Source organism: Sorex araneus, chromosome 1, assembly GCF_027595985.1.
Source record: "Sorex araneus isolate mSorAra2 chromosome 1, mSorAra2.pri, whole genome shotgun sequence".
Lineage (NCBI taxonomy): Eukaryota > Metazoa > Chordata > Mammalia > Eulipotyphla > Soricidae > Sorex > Sorex araneus.
In genome coordinates this window covers 326,917,016-326,934,142 of record NC_073302.1, presented here as the reverse complement: position 1 = coordinate 326,934,142, position 17,127 = coordinate 326,917,016, and the positions used below count along the sequence as shown (strand labels likewise).

Here is a 17,127-nt window from a genome sequence, read left to right as displayed (position 1 = left end):
GAAAGAAACAGTTTGACAGTAATAGCTGGAAATGATCATTTGGACAAGAACAGAGTGCTAATAGTAGGTAAAGGGATACTTTTGATAACCTTTCAGTATCTCTGTTGAGATACTGAAAAAGGCAGTAGGGGTCAGGTGGGGAGAAGGATGAAGGATGAAGAGAGAGGGAGGAGGAGGAGGAGGAGGAGAGAGAGAGAGTAAGGGAGAGAGAGAAGGGGGAGAGTAAGAGAATGGGAGAGAGGGACGGAGAGAGAAAGAAAAGAAAAGCGCCTGCCATAGAGGTAGGCAGGGGGTGTTGGGAACACTGGTAGTAGGAAGTGTACTCTGGGGAAGGGGTGGGTGTTGGAACACTGTATGACTGAACCCTAAACACAAACAGCTGTGTAATGGTCTATCTCACAGTGATTCAATCAAAAATATACATATAAAATAAAAAAAATTAAAAATTGAAAATAAAAAATTAGATTAGAAGGGGATCCAGGTGCAAGCTCTTAGCATCCTGGGTGTATCTGTCCCCTGCCCCTCCAACCAACAAAACAGATTGTCCTTTATAAAGTGGCAGATTAGGGCTGGACAGATAGCACAACAGATAGGGTGCTAGCCACGAAAGAATATGCTTTACATCAAGACTGGAGGCCATAAGTCAGTTGTCTTGCAGAATTCAGACTTCAAACTGTGACACCTTAACTCATTGAAGTTTCCATCATGTGAGGCTGAACCACAATTCCAGACATGCCAGCCAGTCACATGATATAAACCAATGTTGTGGATCAATGATGTGTCACAGGATGTGGCAAATCCTTAAAATCTACCTATTTTTATCTTGCTATCTTTCCTTGAAAAGTGTATTAGATATGTAGCAATATGTCCTACAATATATATTCTATATTATTTGTAGTGATCCTTATTTATATAGTGTGATAAATAATATATTATCCATGAAATCATATGTGAATATATTATTATAAATTAAATATCACTTGTATCAATTGTCATCCCATTGATCTTCAATTTGCTCTAGCGGGCACCGGTAACATCTCCATTCATACATTAATTTTTTAATTGATTTTTTATTAGGACTGTTTTGTCAGGCCACAGCCAGTGATGCTCACTGACTATTTCTGGTTCTGATAAGGATTTACTCTTGGCAGTACTCAGAGGACCATATGCAATGCTAGCTATCAAACCATATGATGTGCAAGGCAAGCATCTATAAAGATACATACATACAAACACCAGAGAAATAGTGTACTGGATAAGGCATCTGCATTGCATCTAGTGAACCCTGGCTTGATCCCTGGTGTCCTAAATAATCCTGAGCACTGTCAGGAGTAATTTCTGAACATAGAACAAGCTGTGAGCACCACTGGAGTGGCTCCCAAAACAATAGACATATATATATATATGTATATATATATGTATACTGTATCACTGTATCACTATCATCCTATTGCTCGTCAATTTACTTGAGCAGGTACCAGTGATGTCTCTACTCCTCCCAGCCCTGAGATTTTAGCAGCATCTCCTAATTCATATTTCCCAATGGTTGGAGGCTCTTTCAGGGTCAGGGGAATAATAAGACCTATCATTACTGTTTTTGGCATATTGAATACACCAGGATCTGCCCGTGCGGCCATGCAGGCAGGATACTCTTGATAGCTTGCCAGGATCTTCAAGAGATGTGTGTGTGTGTGTGTATGTGTGTGTATTTCTCTATGATTTGTTGCCTACTGTCTGGACTCTATCAAATATGGTGTGGTAATTATGGAAAATGGGTAGGAAGAGTCTTTCCTCATGGTCCGCAAAGTGGCCTGGAGCATAGGGGTGGTTTGGTAGTGGAGGTCAGAGGCCAGGACTGGGTCCCTGGTCCCTTGGGGCAGGGAGGGTTCTCACCAGCCCCCCTGTAGTGTGCCCTGAGTGAAAGCAGCCTGGTGTGGAGCGCATATATATACATGTAGATTTTTATATATATATGGTTTTATATATACACACTATGTGTAACATAATGAGTCACATTATGTATCATTTTATATTAGCATATAAAATAATGCATATATAAACTATTGTCTACTATAGAGTTTTACATGAGACTATACATATAGAAGTTCATTCACATGTCTCACTCATGTAAGATGTCATATATATTAAGTGACATGTATATAAATGTAAGCATATTAATGTATGTATTCTATTGTACATTTATAGAGATATTACTACTGGTCATGGCTTACTGTGAACTATGCACTCAGATCACTCCTGTTGGGGCTCAGGAGACCACATGTAATGGTAGGGATTGAACACAGGTTGGTCATATGCAAGGCAAGTGCCCTCCTATCAGTATTCTGTCCCTTCTTTCCAATTTTTGCTGATTTATGATATAATAAATAAACAATTTAATTAATATTTCCTTTAAAAATTATTTTGTTATAGTTTACATTAACACTGAAATTGTTTTGTCTTTGCAATACTACTACACCGGTTCCCCCGCCACTGTGTCTGGATCCCTTCTCACGGCCCCAGGGTTCCTCCCAACCCTCTTAGCTATCTAATTTTTCAGTCCTATTGGTTATGATTCAGGATTTGTTAATGTTAGGGACAGTTTAGTAACTTTTTTACTTCGCTTAATTCTTAACACATACTAGAAATGCACAAAACTTTTGATAAAATTTTGATTTAAATGTTTGCTTACTTAAAAATGTCACCTACAAAATTACTGTTGAATATGCTGACATAGATACACTTTTCTGATACACAGATTTTAAAAAAATTCTGATTTCTCTCCTAAATTATGTTGGCTCAAAAATTACTGTTGCTTGTCTTGGAATCATAATATAGCACTTTTGTAGATGAATATTTTAGGTGTCCAAACTAAAATTGTATATTCTACCAACATGTACACAACACACACTGATTCTCCTTTAATTTTAAAATTTAAAATTTCAATGTGGTAGGTCTGCAAATAATATCTGTTGATTAACTATAAATGAATTGAAATTGTAGGCAAATTTAGATATTCAGAACAAATTTCATTTAGTCTGCATTAAAGAAACATTGTCTTAATTAAACTAAATTGAGATGTCCCGTAAAGTATTTCATGCAATTATCCTGCTTTCTCCAAACTGTTTTCTCAGTATATATAATTTATCTATAAAAAATAATGAGAAAGAGAAATTCAGAATTACTGAACGCTGAGAAAATTAAAATAAAATGTTATCATTTATGAAAACATAAATATGAATGTTTTATCTAAAATCTGGTCTTTGAAAAACAGTGAAAAATAAAAATATATGATAATTATGAGATATAATTATTCACTTTATCCAAGGACTGAAGTGATAACACAGAAGGTAGGGCATTTGCCTTGGACTTGTCGGACCCGGGTTCAATGCCTCCCTCCCTCTTGGAGAGCCAACAATCTACTGAGAGTATCCCACACGCATGGCAGAGCCTGGCAAGCTACATATGGCATATTTGATATGCCAAGAACAGTAACAAGTCTCACAATGGAGTTGTTACTGGTGCCTGCACAAGCAAATTATGAACAATGGGGCGACAATGCTATAGCGCTACACTTTATCCAAAAGACATTCGTTTATATTTTCATTCATTCAAAGGTGTATTTTGTTTGCAACTATATACCCAGAGATAGGTTTGATAAAGTCCAGTTGTCTCCAGCCTCGTATTTTAGACCAAGCCTATGGAATAACAGTTTAATGGAAGCATCTATATTTAGATAGATATTGTAGAATGCAGGGATGAGAAAAAAAAAGATTCAATAAATCTAATTTATAAATCTCCTCAGAGTAAAAATGGACTTTTATTTAAAATAAAACTCAAGTTAGTAAACATGAATTTTGATTTTTTTAAATTTTTCTCAAATCACTGGAGCACTGACAGTGATGACAGATGCTCAACTAGGAACTGCATCAGAAGGTGATAAGAAAAGTAGAAGCACCTGGCTCTCTGCTCTATGATGGCGCTTTTCCAGACTCAGGTGGCAGGCACAAGGACTAGAAAATAGCTTCCAATGCAATAAGGCAAGCTTTAACACTAAACTGGACCAGAACTTTACTTTCTATTTTTTTAATACTTTTGGGGGAGGATGAGGGGAGGAAAGCAGAAGTGCTTAGGGCTTATGCTGGTTCTGTGCTCAGGGATTAATCCTGGCCAGGCTCTGGAGACTATCTAGGATGCTAAGATCTAATAGGGGTTGCCCACATGTAAGTCAAGGGCTCTACCATTGTACTATCTCTCTGGCCCAGAACCAGAAATGTATTGCTTTGAAAAGGTAGCTTCTGCTACTACCTGAGAATTACTAGTAAGTCTCTGAAATCTTTCTGAAATATTGTCGGTTAAAATACCCTTATAATGACAGGGAAGAAAGGTAAAAATGCAAAAAAAAATCAGTCTACTTCATTAATTATCCCTGTTATTATTAGTTTTGAATGAAAAATACTATGAGGATACTGTTGCTAAAAATAAAGAATGTGAATGTTAAAATATAATTACCACATAAACAGAAACTAGGGAATTTCTTAGACTCATTAGAAACTAGTATTTTTTGTCATTCTCTCTTTTCTCAAATTAATTAGGCATGATAATAATTGATACTGAAGCTTAATGGGGAAGAACAATTGGTTGAGATTTTATGCTTTATTTTTTATCTTCAGAAAATCAACAAATTCACTTACTAATGGCTTCCTGTGAGGCAGAGAGTTAACTAGGATAAATTGTGGTTAGGGGTGTTGCCTCTGTGAACAATTTGCTTAATTAGGTATCACAACTCTGTGACTATATGATTATGTTCAAGTTATTTGTTAATACCACATACATTTTTATAAGGGGAATAAAGACAGGCATCTGAGGCTCTTGCCACATTTTCTTTGCCATATAAGTTTACCATAAACTTTAAATTATTTAAACTAATATTTTTGGTAAAGCAATGTTTTCTTTACAGTTTTATTCAAAAGATCTTTACTCAGACATTCAAAATTAATATCCAATTATCATAAACTTAAATACAATTAACCCTGGAATATTTTGCATTATTTCTTATACTAAATTTACTTAAAAAATATTTTTGGCTGTTTGAGCACACTTGGGGCTGGAGCAATAGCACAGAGGGTAGGACATTTCTCTGCCCTTCTTGGAGAGCCCAGCAAGCTACTGAGAGTATCTCACCCGCACGCCAGAGCCTGGCAAGCTACCCATGGTGTATTTGATATTCCAAAAACAGTAACAACAAGTGTCACAATGGAGACGTTATTGGTGCCCGCTCGAACAAATCAATGAGCAATGGGATGACAGTGATACAGTGCTACAGACAGTGAACACACCCAATGGTACTCAGGACTTAATTTTGGCTTTGTCCAATGGAATCACTCCCACTTCTAAAGTTGCTAAGGAAACCATAGGCAGTGACCAGGGATTGAACCTGGGTTGTAAGACAAAGCATCTCACCTGCTGCACTATCCCTCTGATCCTAACTTTTTTTCATTATTTTATCATGTAAGTACAAGTGTTAGCAGTTATCCCATTAACATTTGACAAAGATACTCTGTTAATTTTGAACTTTAGTAATTATTAAAAAAATGTGCCAAAACTATTGCTTTTCACTATTTTGTACTAAATTTTAGCTCGAAAATACATTAATTCTAAAAAAAGGACTTTGATAAGGAATGACATGAGCCACTTCTCCACACCGTGCAACACTTGCTGCATCAGGCCTTGGGGCCTGAGTATAAAATGGTAACTGATCTTAGCAAAGTAGTAAACATTTGCTCCCTTTCAGCTTTTAAACATTATCCCTGTATGTCTACAGTGACCACATGGCATTTGATATTTCTGCCAACCATCCACCTGCATTTCAAGTATCCTAACAAATACTCCTGATGCCAAATCCCATGAAGAAGCCCAATACTGACACATTTACATAGAGAGTAGAAAAAAGGCTGGCAGCAAGTGAACTATTAAATGCTTTCACTGTTGCTGGTAATTTTCACATTGTTGGTTTCATCAGTTTCTCATAACTGAGGACTTTGAGATGGCAGAATTCACGAGTAAGGTCTTTACAAAGCTGTAATGAAAATAAATTAATATCACTCATTTTAATATTGTAATTGGTGACCTGCTACAGCAAATCATAAAATTATTAGTGCTCTTTGAACTTAATCTTTTGTCTACTTAACAAACAGTAAGTTGAAATTAGTAATAGCAAGGATAAAATAGTAAATCAATTATATACTATCAACACAAGTAGATACAATAAATTGCTTGTTTTTAACTTATATAACCCCAGAACCATAAATTTCAGTGTTGGAACATGTTGAAACAGTGAGCACAGTTATTTTCTAGAGACACTGCAAGAGGGAATTAAGTATATTTTATTTTGTCTATAAAAATAACAAGTGGCATCAATTTGTATGTATCAACAGAATTTTTAATGGGTGGGAGTAGGAAGTTTTTTGTCTTGCTGAGAAACAAGGCCAGGGCTGGAGAGTAGTAGAGTGGGTACTACTTACTTGCGCTAGCCGACTCAGGCACGATCTCCAGCAATGTAGATGGTCTCCTGAGTACCCCTAGGAGTGATCCCTGAGCAGTCAGTAGTAAGCCCTGAGCACAGTCATGTGTGGACCAAAAACCAACAACCAAACAAATACAAAAAAAGCCTGTTTTAGTTTCCACATGAGACCAAAAGTGGGGTTTTGTTTGGTTGGTTAGTTTTGTTTGATTTGGGAGCCACACTTGATGATGCTCAAGGCTTACTTTTGACGGTTAGCACAGGGATCACACCTCCCAGGCTCAGGGCTACTATATGGGATGCTGGAGATCAAACACAGGTTGCTGGCATACAAGGTGAGTGACTAACTGTAATATTGCTCCTGCCTGAGACTATCTGTCACTGTCACTGTCACAGTCATCCCCTTGTTCATTGATTTACTCGAGCTGACACCAGTAACGTCTCTATTCCTCCCAGTCCTAAGATTTTAGCAGCATCCCTTTACTTGTCTTTCCCAACAATTGGAGGCTCTTTCAGGGTCAGGGGAATGAGACCCACTGTTACTGTTTTTGGCATATTGAATATGTCATGGGTAGCTTGACAGGCTCTGCCTGTGCGGGCAGGGTACTCTCAGTAACTTCCCAGGCTCCCCAAGAAGATATATATATATATATATCTTCTTATATATATATATGCTAAATAGAGTAAACAGATACAAACCTATTATGTTCAATACTCAGATTGCTAGAAAGTAAGTATTAAATGGAAATAATAAAGGTTTCACTAGTTATTTTGAAACTACTGATCGGAACAAGAGCTAAGAATAATAAATATTTTGTTGTTATGATTGTTCTTGTTCTTGTTATTGTTTTTGAGTAACACCTGGCAATGTTCTTGGATTGCTACTGGCTCTGCTCAGAGATCAATCTTGGGGTACTTGAGAAACCATATAAGCTTCTGGTGATCAAAACAGGGTTGACTGAATGCAAGGCAAGTGCCTTAATCACAAGACTACCTGGTGACTTCAATCCACAAGATTTGAGAATATACCAGTTCTCAAGCTCACATTATGCAATCCCTCTTGCCACATGAATAGCCTATTTAGAAAGAAATAAGAAAGAAAGAGAGAAAGAAAGAAAGAAAGAAAGAAAGAAAGAAAGAAAGAAAGAAAGAAAGAAAGAAAGAAAGAAAGAAAGAAAGAAAGAAAGAAAGAAAGAAAGAAAGAAAGAAAGAAAGAAAGAAAAAGGAAGAAAGAATTTTTTTTTTGTTACCAAGAGATGTGGATTGGTAAATTCAGCATGAAACATACTTTTCAAATAACAGTCTGAAGAGGCAGTGCAGTATAAGAACCATATGCAAAATAATGTTCACATTATGAACAATACATGAACCATATGGGAAATAATGTTCAATGCTCACCATACTACTTTGTCTTTATGTTGTGATGAAAGCTCTTTACACTAGACCACATAAATTCAAGAGAAATATATATATGTATATAAATATACTTATATTTTAAAGAATATATGAAAAGAGTACCCCTATTCTACTTTATTTTCAGAGGAGGCAGGGAGCTAGGCCACACCTTGATGCTGGCTATGCTCAGGGCTTAGTCCCGGATCTGAACTACTGGGATCTCTACTGATGGTGTCCAGTCAGAGGAGCCACAGATCAAACTCAGGGCAGTTGTATGCAAGATACGTGATTTCTCCAGAATAATATATCTCTGGTCCAACTTAAAAAAGACTTTTTAAAAAACAGGCACAATTGATTTATGTGAGTGTAGATGTTTGTATACTTTAGGAGTATATTACCACACCATGATCACCATCGATGTGCCAATGAACACAAGCAGTATTTTATAACTCTCCCTTTCTTACCCTGTATTAAATAAATCAATATGCAATAGAAGTAAAATTAAATTAAATCAATATGCAATAGAAGTAAAAATATACAGAACAATAAAGACTATTTTTATAAAATCACCTTTTTAATGATGATTATTCATCATTTGCTGATTTTCTTATGCTAAACGTCCTGTATGTCATTACAGAATGTATAAAACATGGTGTGTCATTAAGGAAGTTCTCACAATTGAAAAATAACAGATGATGATAAGAATAAACATATAATTATTAAACTAAATATTTCTTCAACATAGAAGAGCTCAACTCTCAAAAGAATATCTGAAAAATAGCACTGACATATACTTCTTCAAGTAAAATCTTAACTGTGTTCCAGTGAACAGGCTGGATTCCATTTCAAATAAATTCAATGCATGCTCAGAGGCAGAAATGTACCCTGTTCTTAATATTATATTGTTTTCTCTTTAATCACATTCTTTTCTATTTGGGTTGGTTGCTGAAGAGATAAGACCTCAAGTTGTTTCATTATCTGAGATATAAAAAGGGATACATGATGCATTTTGGGTGTTACCTTTCTTTTTTTTTCTTTTTCTTTTTAATGGTAAGAGGAGAGTGTTTAGGGGACCCGAGGAGGAGGTGCCCGCCGAGCCCGTCCCGTCCGCCCTGCTGCAGTAGCGTATCCCGGCGCTTGAGGATAGAACCGGCGGATGGCAAGCTGCCGGCACCGAAGACATGACGCCGAGGGGCGAGGCGCCCTTGCCCTCTGCCTCCAAACATTACGGGCATCGGACCGCACGCCCGATACCCGCCAAGAAAAGGAGGGTACGGGTGTTACCTTTCTTGATAAAATTTCAAACCTGAAATTCTACTCAGATTTATAAGCAGGAATTCATTTTATATTCTACTTTGAGTTTAATAACTTATTTTGAGATCTAAGTTTCTACTATTTTTTCCTCTACATGTCTTATAAAAATATCCTTTGTCTAAGTGCAGTAAATTCTTATATAATCCTGGACAGGAGTCGTGGGAGAAGGCACTATTCTGCTAAGGAATGGCAAAGATCTGGAAGAACTTATATGAGTGATGACGTGAAAGTGCCAACATCAGACATTCTAATTAACATTGCACTTTTTTTAAGTCAGCAGAGAAATGGAAATAGCAAATAATTAATCTGATATGGAGATTCTCATGTCCCCATGTCCCTTGTTAAGCAATAAATACAGATTTATGGTGATATTTCAGAAGCTGTAACTATGTTCACATTTAAAAATATATTAATGGTCTCTTTCTTTAGCTACTCATCATAGTTTACAAAGTTACTCATAGTACAGTTGTTATGGGCATTCAGTGTTCCAACACCAGTCCCAGCACCATTGACCTTCTTTCCACCAAACACTTTCCATGTCTGCCCTCTTAGCAGAAACAAAATAACTCATTTCATATTACTTGTTACAACTAAATTACAAATATAATTATGAAAAAAATACTACAATAAAAGAAAATTTTTGAAAATTGTGGGCCAGGGAGATAGTACAGCATGTAGGGCATTTACCTTGCATACTACAGACCCAGGTTTGATCTGTTTTCATGCCACATGGTCCTCTAAGCACCTCTAGGAATAATTTCTGCATGCAGAGCCAATAATAACCTCTGAGCATCACCAGGTATGGCCCGGAAGCTCAAAAAAATATTAAAAGATGCACCGTAGCACTGTTGTCCCGTTGCTCATCAATTTGCTCAAGCAGGCACCAGTAACATCTTCATTGTGAGACTTGTTGATACTGTTTTTGGCATATCGAATACGCCGCGGGTAGATTGCCAGGCTCCACCGTGAGGGCGGGATACTTTTGGTTGCTTGCCAGGCTCTCCTAGAGGGATGGAGGAATCAAAACCAGGTCGGCCATGTGCAAGGCAAATGCCCTACCCACTGTGCTAAAAGAAAATTTGTGAAAATGGTTATATCCCATCATAAATTCCTTTTCTGAGGGTTTATTAAACTCTTTATTAGTTGAGTCGTCTTTGTTATTGTTTTTGTTTATTGAGTTTAATTGGATTTATGTTACTTTCCCATCTAATTTGGTGTGTTCCTACTGGAATGTTAGTATTGTGGAATTTGGAAGTGTTGTGAGGCTATATGATCCCAAATCTCAAGGATCTGTAGAACAGGGTCAATGAGTTTACATGATGTTAGGTGTGAGATGTGGGTGTAGCTGCCAAGTATTCAAGAAATCCAGGGACGAGTTTGCCACTTCCACTCTGAGAAGATCCCAGAGTCCTCAGCCTGAAATCTCGTGTATTAGGAATTTTCATCAGCTTAGTGTTTTGCAGAGATTAGAAGAGGAACTGTATTATATTTACATTTTTATGTGTGAAAATTGTTTGTCAAAATAAGTCAAATTTTTACTGAGTTCATTCATACCAAGATGCATTTAATGTTTGCCTTTAGCAATGTTCTTAATTATATGTGCATTCATCTTTTAAAAATTCGTCCAACATTTATTTCATGTTGTACAATAAGGGCTTTTAGAGTATTGAAATATACTGAAAAAATTAAAGCATTCTATTATAACTGTATCGTACCCACTGCTCTTGAATATTTATTTACTAGGCTTGCTTTTCTACCATACTCTAGAAGTGCTCAGGACATATTCCTGCCTATTTTTTACTCATCATCAACTGTGAAGTGAATAAAGAAAAGCTTGAGCTCCACTCCTGGCACTGCTCTAGATTATATGAAGTGTTAGAGTAATGTCAATGCATGCAAGGCCAGCACCTCACTGGCTGACATCTCTCTGCAGCTCACACTTGATTATTCAATATATAGAATATAGACTGGTTTAAAGTTCTTTCCAGATCAGAATAAAATAGTTTAGATTTAATTGTACTCTTAATACTTAACACAGCATATTGTCACCATTGCTTCATCATTAGTCTATCAAAATAGCATTTTTTTATTTATCTTGGGGAAGTAAATTATTTTTAATGGCACATAAAGTATTTCTACATATACTATAGATTTTAATGTACTAAGAATCCCAATATGAGTAGTATTGATCATATTGAGACCAATGAAATATCAAGAGATCTTAAAATGTTTATAACAGATGATTCAAGTAATTAAGTAATTATAAATAAGTAATTATGTGTAGATATAATAACTATAATTGTTAAATAAGTAATTATTACATTAATGTATTTGAATTGGAACATACTCCAAAAGAAAAGTAGCAACAGCCATAATTTGATGGTCTCACTGCTTGAAGTCTTTTTTAAGTATCTTGTATATTCTAACTTACCCTTTAAATAGCTCATGAGTTAAGTGCTATTCTTGACCCTCATATTAATTATGAGAAACTAAGGTTCAAAGGGATGAAATAATTTGTCCACATTTCTACAGTTTATAAGTAATAACGTTGACCATTTAACCCAGGCAACCTGGTCCACAGTCCAGACCCTTCATCTATGCATTAAAGCATTAGTGATGCTGCAAAGGCTAAAGATAACAGCAAGAACATTTAGAAGAATAAGAGGTTAGTTTAAATATGAATAAAGGAGTTACATATCTAAATTTTAGGGCTAAGGGAAGCAGCAGTCCTCTGCACTGAATATGTTCCTTTGTGTTTATACAAACCACACAGCCTCTCACTCAGATTCAGACATGAAGTACTTACTTATCTTTCAAGAGTGCTAAGTGTGTGTGCGCTGTCTCAAAATTTTGGAAATACACAGTTTACCATGTCTGATGGGTTTCAAAATGTTACAACACTGCGGCTGGAGCAATAGCACAGGGGGTAGGGCATTTACCTTGCAGGAGGCTGACCCGGGTTCGATTCCCAGCATCCTATACAGTACTCTGAGCACTGTCAGGAGTAATTCCTTAGTGCAGAGTCAGGAGTAACCCCTGTGCATCACCAGGTGTGACCCAAAAAGAAAAAAAATGTTACAACATTACTGGTAACTAACATGGATTCAACCTGACTTTGCTTTTGCATTACAGACATGAGTTATAGGAGCCAGAGAGAAACTATATTATGAAGGGCTCTTGCCTTGAACAGAATTGAACAGGGTTCTGTCTCTGGCACTGTACACTGTCCCAAGAGCACTGCAAAGAATAATCTCTGAGCACAGAACCAGGAATAAGCTCAGAGCATAGCTGGGAAAGGCAAAAATCAAAAAGTGACAACAAATGAAAGAAGCTATTATCTGTGGTGACACCACTTGAAACATCTCTAGTTTTGTGAAGCTGGATTTAACGGTGAGGGTGTAGCTTATTTAATAAAAGATGAAATTACTAGAGGAAATAACATCATTCAATTTTAATTTTTATTGAGGGAAATAAAACAAATTTTAGAGATTTTATGTATTCAGTACTGCATATTTTAACTGATGGCCTTGCAATTCTTTGGTAAGGCATAATCATAGACTACTACAAAGACAATTAAATTTCTTCAAAAAAGTATTTTTATGTCACTTTCTATTAAAAACTTCACTTCAGAGTGTTCAACTAAGACAACGGTGATGATTAAAATGACAATGATTGGGAACGTAAAAAAGAAAACTAATAAAGTATGATAAGTTTATATTCTTAAATTTCATACCCTTAAATTTTAGTTTGATAATAATAATTATTATTATTATATTATTTCATTTGGTTCTTGGACACCAAGCTATGGTCAGAGTTATTCCTGGGAGGATCAGGAAACCAAATGGAGTACTAGGACTCAACTGAGGTAGGATGGGTACAAGGCAAACAAACTGCCCAATGTATGATAGGTCTGGCCCTCTAAATTTTACTTCTAAGTCATATCACTACTGATAAATATTTAAATGTAATAGTAGAAACAAAACTAGAATTATTTCAATAACAAATCATACCAAAGCAAAACAGAACCTTCTCAGAAAATGAATTTTCATTATCAATATACATTGTAGGTCTTAATCTTGATTATATTTTTCTCAATATAGACATGCTAACAAAATGAATAACTACCATAATACTTTGTCAATATTACTTATATTCTCAGATAATTCCTTATATAACAATATTCAAATCAAGATTTTGTAAATTGTAAATAAATGTTACATATATACAAATAAGTGAAACCCAGTAATATTTTTTACTCCTTTGAGAAACAAGGAATAGAGCTAAAGAAAAAAAAAGCTATAGGAATTACTGCTGGAATTTCAAACTGCTCCATGAGTATGTTGCATATTTCAAGTCCCTTGAAAATATATTTTGTTGGTGCTAGAGAGATAGTACAGATTAAGGTGCTAGTTTTACATACTGCTGACCCCAGCTTGAACCCCAGCACTACAAATTATACCACAAGTATCACAAAGCATTTCTGAAGAAAATCCTGAGAACAACTGGGCATTGCCCCCAAACTGTATCTATCTGTGTGTGTGTAAAGAGAGAGAAGAAGTAATATAAATATACAGGTATATGTAGATATATGTATATATAGAGATATATTTACTGTACACTTTATTTTATAGCTAATAGTACTGTCATTTTTCAAAACAATCTTATTACCCTATTTATAATATGGACTAAAAAAAACAATAAAAAATAACATAGAAGGCCAGAGAGCACAGGTGTTAAGATGTTCAACTTTCATGTTGTCATTCCTGGTAATCTCCAATGCCACATATTATCTCCTAAATACATTCAGGCGTATGCCTGAGCACAGAGCCAGGAGTAATTCCTGAACATTTCTGGGAGTGTCTTATCACCACCCAAAACACAAGGCTGATAACTTACTATTGATAATGATTTTAATAATGTTCAGTGTCTTATCATTGATGTCTGTACTCTATAAACCAACTGCTACTAGTTGTTAATTTTCAAGATAACACTCCTTTAAAATAAAACAAAACAACAAAACCTTTACTAGACACTTTATAAGCTGCTGTTTTTCAGCATTGTATATTGTATATTGAGTATATACAGGCATATACTCAATAATTGTCATGAAGAACTACTATACAATATCATTAAATCTTTAAAGACTAAGTGCTGGGATACAAACCACATCATTTTAAAAAAAAATAATGAAACACTGTGAGATAGAATTACAGGCTTACACACTTTGATGATTACGTTTCAGTCATACAGTGATCGAGTACGCATCCCTCCACCAGTGCCCATCCTCCACCACCAGTGTTCCCAATATTCACCCCTCCCCTGCCACTGTGTCAGGCAAAGTCCCTTTTACTCTCTCTTTCTTCTTGGGTGTTGTAGTTTGCAATACAAGTACTAAGTGGCCATCATGTTCAGTCTATAGTCTACTTTCAGCATACATCTCCCATCCGGAGTAAGCCCTCCAAGCATCCTTTGTTTGGTATTCTCTTCTTTATCTCAGCTGCCGTTTCCACCAGCAAGTGAGACCACCTTCCAAGCCATAGAGGAATTCTCCTGGCCCTTAGCCCTACTATCTTTGGGTATTAGTCTCCCATTATGTTATGTTATATTCCACAAAACGCATCTTAATAATTTAAAAATAATTAAAGAATATACATGGAGTTGCTAAAAAAGTAGTATTGATATGGAAATTTCTAATGTCCATTCTACTCCAGAAAAATTTATTCAATCTATTAAATTTACATAAAAATACCTTCACTAGAGATTTTCAATCTATATCAGTGCCAGGGAGGCTCCATGACTTTAGTTTCAGGATAGGGTCAGGATCCAAATACCTGTATTCCAGACTATCTCCCACAATACCTGTCCAGAATCAGATCATCTAATTTCCCAGCCCAGACACTGAATCCAAAGGACCAAAATCTTACTCTGCTCTACAGTTAACCTCTTTGACCGGTAATTTTAAAATATTTTATTTAAATGAAAACAAAAAATGGAGGAAGGCAGGAAACCTACCAAGCCACGGGTGAGGGTCTCTGTTGCAGGAACCCGGCCACCCCTGTCTAAAAGAGCCTAAACTAAGTAGCAATCCTATTTCCCAGGTTATGGAGAAATTCCCTCACTTCTCAAAGCCAGAGGCTGTCTGACACTGGGTTCAGCCAAATTGTCTTAGTCTGTGGGCCAGTAACTATGGCACCAAGCAACAGAGCTGTTCCAAGTTCATCACTACAAACTCAAGTGCCAAACTGCCTGAGTGAACAGAGTCAGGCAGATCCTTCTGCACTCCAGCACTAAGTCTACATATTCAGTTAGGCACCGGATCTAACAGGCAGTAACTCAGGCGCCAGTTGACAACCAGTAGCAAGATGATCTATGGTGAACAGCAGATGCTTCACTCAGAAGTCTTATGACATCTTATGACAGTTAGACTGGTAGTTTGTAGCTAAAATCATCAGCAAAAATTGGAAAAAGAATCTTTTTGATAAAGTATTCAGAAAAAGCATTCAAAGCTTTAAGACATAAAATCATAATAATCATGTAAATATACACTCCAAAACTGTACTAAAAAATGCCCATTACTGATGAAGATGAAATGAAGATCTATAGCTATCTAAAAATAATTCAGAATAATTTTCATAAAGAAACTCCATAAACTACAAGAAAACACAAATTAGCCACATTTAAGAAAGATATCTCTCCCCTGCCCAGCTGAGAACTGGAGCAGCCACACACACACAAAACGGCTCCTCTGCTCCTTAAAGACTATGATCCTGGAGGGCTACTAACCACTTTTGGCACCCAGCGGCTTCTTACAGAAATGCATCTAGACTATGAACTAAGCTACAACACCAGGCCTTCAAGGGAGGGGAAAGGTTTTTCTCTCTCTCAGCCTTGTCTTTCAGTGACTTCTGGCAGAAATCTATCTGGACTTAATTACTAAAATATCAGAAATCCAAAACCGCACAGCCGCAACAGTGGCCGCGTGAGCTCATATATTCTTCATTCTCAGCAATGGAGAACAAATTATCAAATGATGTCTTTTTAGCAGGTTTGATTGTTGGGGGGGATATTCTAAATAATAATAGTGTGTTCTCTGTTGAAATATTGAATGTACTCAAAGTATAGAGAATAAAGTAAAGATCATTAGCCACTCAGGTGGGAGGGGTTATATTGGGTTCTTGGTGGTGGAACACGTGCACTGATGAAGGGATGGGGGTTTGATCATTATATGACTGAGACTTAAACCTGGAAGCTTTGTAACTTTTTTCACAGTGATTCAATAAAATAAAAATTAAAAATAAAAAAAAAGATAATGAAAAGACTTTCAACAAAGAAATATAAAACATTAAACAAAGCAGAAGTCTCGGATTGAAAAATAGAATAGCCGGAATATCTAAATAACATGTTTCAATAGCAAACTTGATCAAGTAGAGATAAAATTGACGAGGTAAAAATCAGGTAGAGTGAAAGCATGTAGAGGAACATAAAAACTAAAGGTAACACAAAATGTAGTATACAACTAAGAGAAATAACCTGTGTGAAATAACTAACCTGTGTATTATTAGATATCCTAATACATAATCAGGTGGTGTTTTCAACAAGAAAACATTGTATAGTTGATAACAATGTTTCTGCTGACTTTGATAAAATTTTCTGTGTATAATTTAAATTTCTTTGGCTCAAGGTACATATTAAGTACAATGTTTTCTTAGCTTTCTCTATATATAATTCATCCATTGCTTACAGAGGGGTATTGAAATTCCATAGCATTTTCACTGTATCACTGTCATTCCACTGATCATCGATCTGCTTGTACAGGCCCAGTAACATCTCCATTTGTCCCAGCCCTGAAATTTTAGCAGTCTCTACTCATCCTTCCCAATGGAGCCGCATTAGAGGCT

At 36.1% G+C, this 17,127-nt stretch overlaps 1 protein-coding gene and 1 non-coding gene across 4 annotated transcripts in view; both read right to left on the bottom strand.

Moving 5' to 3' along the window:
• Positions 1 to 17,127, bottom strand: part of SGCZ (sarcoglycan zeta) — a 1,018,550-nt gene that overhangs the window by 474,516 nt on the left and 526,907 nt on the right. The gene's annotated exons all lie outside the window — the stretch shown is intronic.
• On the bottom strand, positions 9,039 to 9,186 carry LOC129400912 (small nucleolar RNA SNORA57). The gene has a single exon (XR_008627965.1). It is a non-coding gene; the product is annotated as a small nucleolar RNA SNORA57 (small nucleolar RNA).